We start from the raw sequence: 6,329 nt of genomic DNA, 5'->3' as shown, positions 1-6,329 counted from the left end.
GAGGATGATCAGGGTATTGAACACCCTGTATCTTATTACAGTAAGAAGTTCACTCCACCTCAAAAGAAGTACTCAACTATTGAGAAAGAGCTTTTGGCCTTGATTTTGGGTTTACAGCATTTTTCATTTTATTTGTGTTCTGGTTTTTACCCCATAGTCATTTATACCGATCATAACCCACTGAAATTCCTTAGTAAGTTTAAAGATAAAAATCAGAGATTGATAAGATGGAGTCTACTTCTTCAGGAGTAATCATTAGACATACAACATGTCAAGGGGAAAGAAAATGTTATTGCAGATTGCTTATCTAGACTTTAGACAGATTGCTTTAGGGTAATAAGAAATTTCCTTTGTAAATTTCTTTTTCTTTTTTGTGGGGAGGTGTTACATAGCCTATGATTTCATCGTCCTTTGTATAATTCTAACGTACAGTATGCTGCATGTTTGATCATGATTCGCCTCGTGGCTTCCATAGTGACCAGGCTTGCGTGTTTACCTCACTCCTCCCTTCTCCCCCTTATAGTAGAGTAAGTCGTTCTTTCTGTTTTTCAGAGCAGGACTGTCAACTCTTCCTCCCCTGTGCCTTCATTTCCGCAGCCTTCTTGTATGTTTAATCAAGCTCTGCCGGTCCCTATATAATGAGCTCAGTCTCTGCATTAATTGCCACTTAGATCTACTCCTCATGTTCACATCTCTGTCCTCCCCTGTATAGTGTATTATTATTTTTGTGAGTGCTCAGGAAGTCTCCAGCCATCTAGCTGCTGTATAATTTGAGTATAAGTGTTGTTGCCATTTTTCTTATACTGTATAGCCTGAGGCGTTAATTCGTGGGCCTGGTAAGGTTTTTATGATTCATGTAAAGTTTTTGATGTCAGCCTATCTATCTATCTATTTATCTATCTACTGCCAGACGCCTCAATCCCGTTTGGGGTGGCCACAAACAAATCGCCTCCAAGTCGCCCTGTCCCCCGCCATTTCACTGCCCTGCTCCCAACTCACACCCCCCTCTCTCATATACCTCTCCACCCCATCCCTCCATCTCATCCTCGGCCTCCCCCTCCCTCTTCCCCCCTTCACCTCACATACACTCTCTTCGTCAGTGTTTCACCCTCCATCCTCTCCACATGGCCAAACCACCTCAGTGTGTTCCTCATAACTCTTCCTGTCACATCCACATCCACACCACAACGCTCCTTTATATCCTCATTCGTCAGCTTGTCTCTCCATGTGACTCCACAGGCTCCTCTTAAATAACTCATTTCCACTGCTTTCACTCTTGACTTGTGTCCTTCCAACAATGTCCAAGCTTCACTTCCGTACGTTAGAGTTGGTATCACAATACTGTCATGTAGTAACTTTTTCACTTCCATGCTCACTTCCCTGTTTCTTATCACTGCTTTCAAAGAACCAGCAACCTTTCTTCCCTGCTGTACCCTTTCATGCACTTTACCCTCCAAACCTCCATCCTTACTTATCCTTACTCAGCCAGAATTAATAATATTTTGCATCTGTAATACTATTATATCTTACTTTAACTGAGCATTATTCGGTTCTCTCATTTATCAGGGCTGACTTGGATAAATTTGTTCTTGCTAAATTCGTGTTAATAGAGGCTATTGCAGTTAACAATATATGTAACCTGTTTTGCCATTACATTTTCCTTATGAGTCCTGAATATTTAGTTGTTAGTTTGAGCATTAAACTTTAACTTGTAATTTTACCTGTCTTTTGTTTTGAACCTGGAACTTTACGGGATGGTAGTGATTTTAGTATTTTCACTTGAAGTGTTCATTATCTCTCTCTGTTCCGTAACAATATATATCAATCAATCAATCATCTCCTATGGCACCCTCGGGGATGCATAGGGCCTCGATGAACTCACACCACCACATCCTATCTTGTGCTAACTCCTCAAGATCTCCCCAACACTCATCTCCAGCTTCCCGTCTCATTGTCCTCACCCACGTCTCTTTTGGCCTTCCTCTACCTCTCCTACCAGTTGCCACCCACCCTGGTGTACCTCGTACTATTCCCTGTCTCCTATACACATGTCCTAGCCACTTCCATCGTGAGAATCTAACATATTCATCGATCGGCTGCACTCCCGTTATTTCTCTAATTCTACTATTTGGTATCCTTTCCCACCACTTAACTCCTAATATTCTTCTAAGTGCTTTGTTTTCAAACACCAAGAATTTATTTTCCATAGTCACTGTGCTGTACCAAGACTCGTGTCCATAAATTAAGATACTCCTAACCATTACCTTATAAAGTTTGATTTTTTGTATGCACAGAGAAATTGTTATTATTCCAAATATTTTTAAGCATTCCCATTGCCTGATTAGCCTTCTTTAACCTTTCCTCGAATTCAAAGTTCAAAGAACCATCCTTGGCTAAATAAGTACCTAAATATTTAAACCTATCAACTTGCTTTACAACCATACCTCCAATTACACATTCCTGCGCATTTTCCATATTCATATTGATTATTTCAGTTTTTCCACAATTAATAACCAAACCCACCTTGCGACCTTCACTCACCAAACAGTCCAACACTCTCTGCATCTCTTCTGGCCCATCACAAATCAAAACTATATCATCTGCATAATCTAAATCCAAAAGTTTCCTGTTCTCTCCCCAAAGTATACCTGCACCGGTTTCTGTTCCAACACGTTTCATAATGTAATCAATGACCAATATAAATAGTAAAGGCGATAGAACACCACCTTGAATTACTCCGGACTTGACTTCAAACGAATCACTCAGACAACTATCAACCATCACTTTACAAAATGTGTCCTCATGCATGTTCATAATGACCCTCACAAACTCCTCTGGTATTCCATAATGTCTCATGATCTTCCCCATAGACTCTCTCGAAACACTATCAAAAGCTTTTTCAAAATCAACAAAAACAAAGACTTAACGGTACTCTCATTTCATTAACTTGCTGCATCAAATGCCTAACTATAAAGATCTGATCATTGCAACCACGTCCCTTTCTAAAACCAGCCTGTTCATCCCTCAGAATACCCTCAACCACCGGCTCCAACCTATTTAACAACACTCTACTGAAAACTTTCAAAGCTATCGGTGACAAGGAGATTCCCCTCCAATTACCACATTCACTCAGGTCTCCCTTCTTCGGAACTTTAACAATTACACCATTCTTCCAAACTGATGGTAGTAACCCCGTCACCCATATCTTATTGAATAGCTTGGTCAAGATCATTATTAATCTATCCCCCTCCACTTTAAACATTTCCGGAAATAAACCATCCTCCCCTGGTGCCTTATTATTCTTTAACTGTTTTACTGCTTTCTCCACTTCTGCAAGCCTCAACTCTCCTGTTTCTATATTTAAATCTTCCTGAGCAGACGGTATATCCTCTTCTGGTGGTATTGGTCTATTAAGAACTGTCTCAAAATGCTCTTTCCATCTATTTTTAATATCTCCATCTTTGGTCAATAAATTTCCTTCAATGTCTCTAACTGGTATTCCCTTGCGTTTACCTGCATTACCACTCAGTTCTCTAATCGATTCGTATGCTATTCTTTGACTCTGTCCATCATTTTTGTTTATTAGGATTTCAGTCTCTGCAACCTTTTCATCCACACATCTTCTTTTATCTCTCCTAGTAACCTTCTTACTTCTGAATTCAAACTCCAGTACGCAGCTCTTGCTAATTCAATCTCTCGTTCATCAACGCATTGCATCTCACTCCTCAATTTAGCCTCACCTCTCTTTTTTATCATATCCCACGTTTCCTCTGATATCCATTTCTTTCTCCTGAATCGATGTCTCCTTCCAATCGTACATTCAGCAGTCTCATGCAAAACTTTGTTCACATCCTCCCACATCTCATCTACACTTCTCTCCCCCTCTTCCAACGTTTCCAACACCAAAAACCTATTTCTGCTTTCTAATCTGAATTCCTCCTTTTCTTCTCCTTCCCTTCTAAGCTTAACAATATCGTATCTACCAACACCAGATTTTTCCTTCTTCTGATTTTTAAGTTTAAACCTTATTTTTGCAATGCTGAGTTGATGGTCACTACCAATATCCGCTCCCCGTTTAACATGAACATCTAGCAGAGAACTTCTATGCCTCCTACTGATAGCGATGTGATCAATCTGATTTTTTTATTTTCCACACGGCGACACCCAAGTTGTCTTGTGTATATTGCAATGCTGAAAGAGTGTGCCCCCGATGACTAAGTCATTTGCTAGACCGAAGCTTCCAAACCTCACTCCGTTTTCACTCTTCCTACTACCAACTCCCATCTTACCCATACATGCCTCAAATCCCTCATTTGAACAGCCCATTACTGCATTAAAGTCTCCAACGCAGATCAAAACATCATGTCTAGGTACCCTTCCTACTCCTTCTTGCAACTTTTCATAAAATGTGTCTTTCCTTTCATCGAGTGCATCATTAGTAGGTGCATAACACACAAACAGACTGATGTTGCCATGATTTGATTTAAACCGTGCGTATAGCAATCGCTCATCTATAGGATCCCACTCACATAAAGCCTTATTTGCCTTACAACCCAGCAACAATCCTACTCCCTGATAATGCATTCCGTCCTGTCGACCAGATATCAATAAACGTATACCATCCTCCAAATCCAACTTATCGACTCCAGTTAATCTAGTTTCTGTCAGAGCACAAATATCAAGTCCGTAATTTTGGAAAACCATCACTAACTCATCGATTTTACCGTCATGATTTAGCGTTCTCACATTCCAGTTACCAATTTTAATTGTATTTTTTGCATTGACAAAGGAATTAGATCGTAATTGAGGCAACCGTGAGATTCTTAGCACCCCCTGCCCATTTAAGGGCTGCACGGGACTGGGGGCCATTATTGTTCTTTCAGAGTCCATCAAGGTTTCTTTGGCTAACTTCCTGAACACCTCGCCATTGTGTTGCAGTCGCATTAGGCAGCTAACTTGCCTGATTGCCCACACCCGAAAGACCCAGCTATGCTGTAGCCAGTCACGTGCCGGCATGCTTCCCAGCCATTTCACTCTCAAGGAGTTCCTCTGCCTGAGAAAGCAACCACCCCCCTGCTCCCGAGGGCTTTTGATCTGTGTAGGTAGAGGGCGATCACTCCCTCACTAGCCATATACAGTGTATATACAGTGTACAGGCTACACTCACCATATAATATAATAATTTTTATTTTAAATTTTTTTAATATTTTTATTTATGTTTTTATATTTTTATATTTTTTACCTTACATTATAACCAAAAATTCCTAATCTAAAGAATCTAAAACTAATCACCTAACTGACAAATTGGTAACCTATACTAAATCCTAAAGAGACAAATAACTAAACCTACACTAATGGTAAAAAGACCTCAACCAAGAGAACACCATCGACTGCAGATATGTAATGCCTTTCAACAGTACATACCTGCACTCATCACCTGGTGACTGTCAGTCGAGGCACAACCTAATGTAGGGGACATCAATATATGAAAGAGAACCAGACGAGTCAGGAACATTTCCATATACGTCAGCTGTCGGCCCTAATTAGAATAACTTAAGCAAGATGTTAGAATATAAGTCAGTTGCCTGGGCTGCCAAGCATCCTTGAGGTGCGTATTTACAGCGTGCTAACTTGACAAGTATTGGTAGCAGAGTGACTAATATGGCAAGCCTCTAATTCCTCACAGAATTGTAGAGGTGCCAACTATTTATTAATTACAATGCTAAATACAGTTAGATTACTTCATGATATATACAAGGTGAATCTAACTAATTAATCTTAGTTTTCATTAAACTAAAACCAAGCCAAATATTCCCTTTATCTATGTAAATATGTTAAACCAACATCTGCTTTTCATGTGAGGCTTTTCATCCTCAGGACACGTCATCTACCATGCAGACGCAGTTTAGGTCAATGGAACTTTCCAAAATAATTACATGTATATACAATATAGTTGTCCACAAGTGTAAACGCAGTAGCATTTAATTTATTAATAAGAATTATTAAAGAGAATGCAACCTCTGGGTTATATAGACTGCTTTAATAGTTATTAACACTCTCCAGGTTTTCCTCTGCTTCTAACCATGGACGACTATTTTAAAGAGTAAAGAGCGCAACTGCTCTGGGGAAAAAAATTTCCCACATGAGTACTTTCTTGGTGATTTTCCATTGTTTCTCACCAAAAGCAGAGGTCTGAGCCAAAATGAAGCAAGCTGAAAATTTGTCGGGTTTTGGGGATGGGTTCTGTAATAAATTAGTCAGTATAGGGCGAGTTAACAATCACATAAATAAAACATAATAGGGAAAGAGCACAAAATTTAATGCATAAC

Source organism: Coenobita brevimanus, chromosome 25 (genome assembly GCF_032717465.1).
Source record: "Coenobita brevimanus isolate Jiangsu-jjx chromosome 25, ASM3271746v2, whole genome shotgun sequence".
Lineage (NCBI taxonomy): Eukaryota > Metazoa > Arthropoda > Malacostraca > Decapoda > Coenobitidae > Coenobita > Coenobita brevimanus.
Note: the sequence above shows the minus strand (reverse complement) of the source record.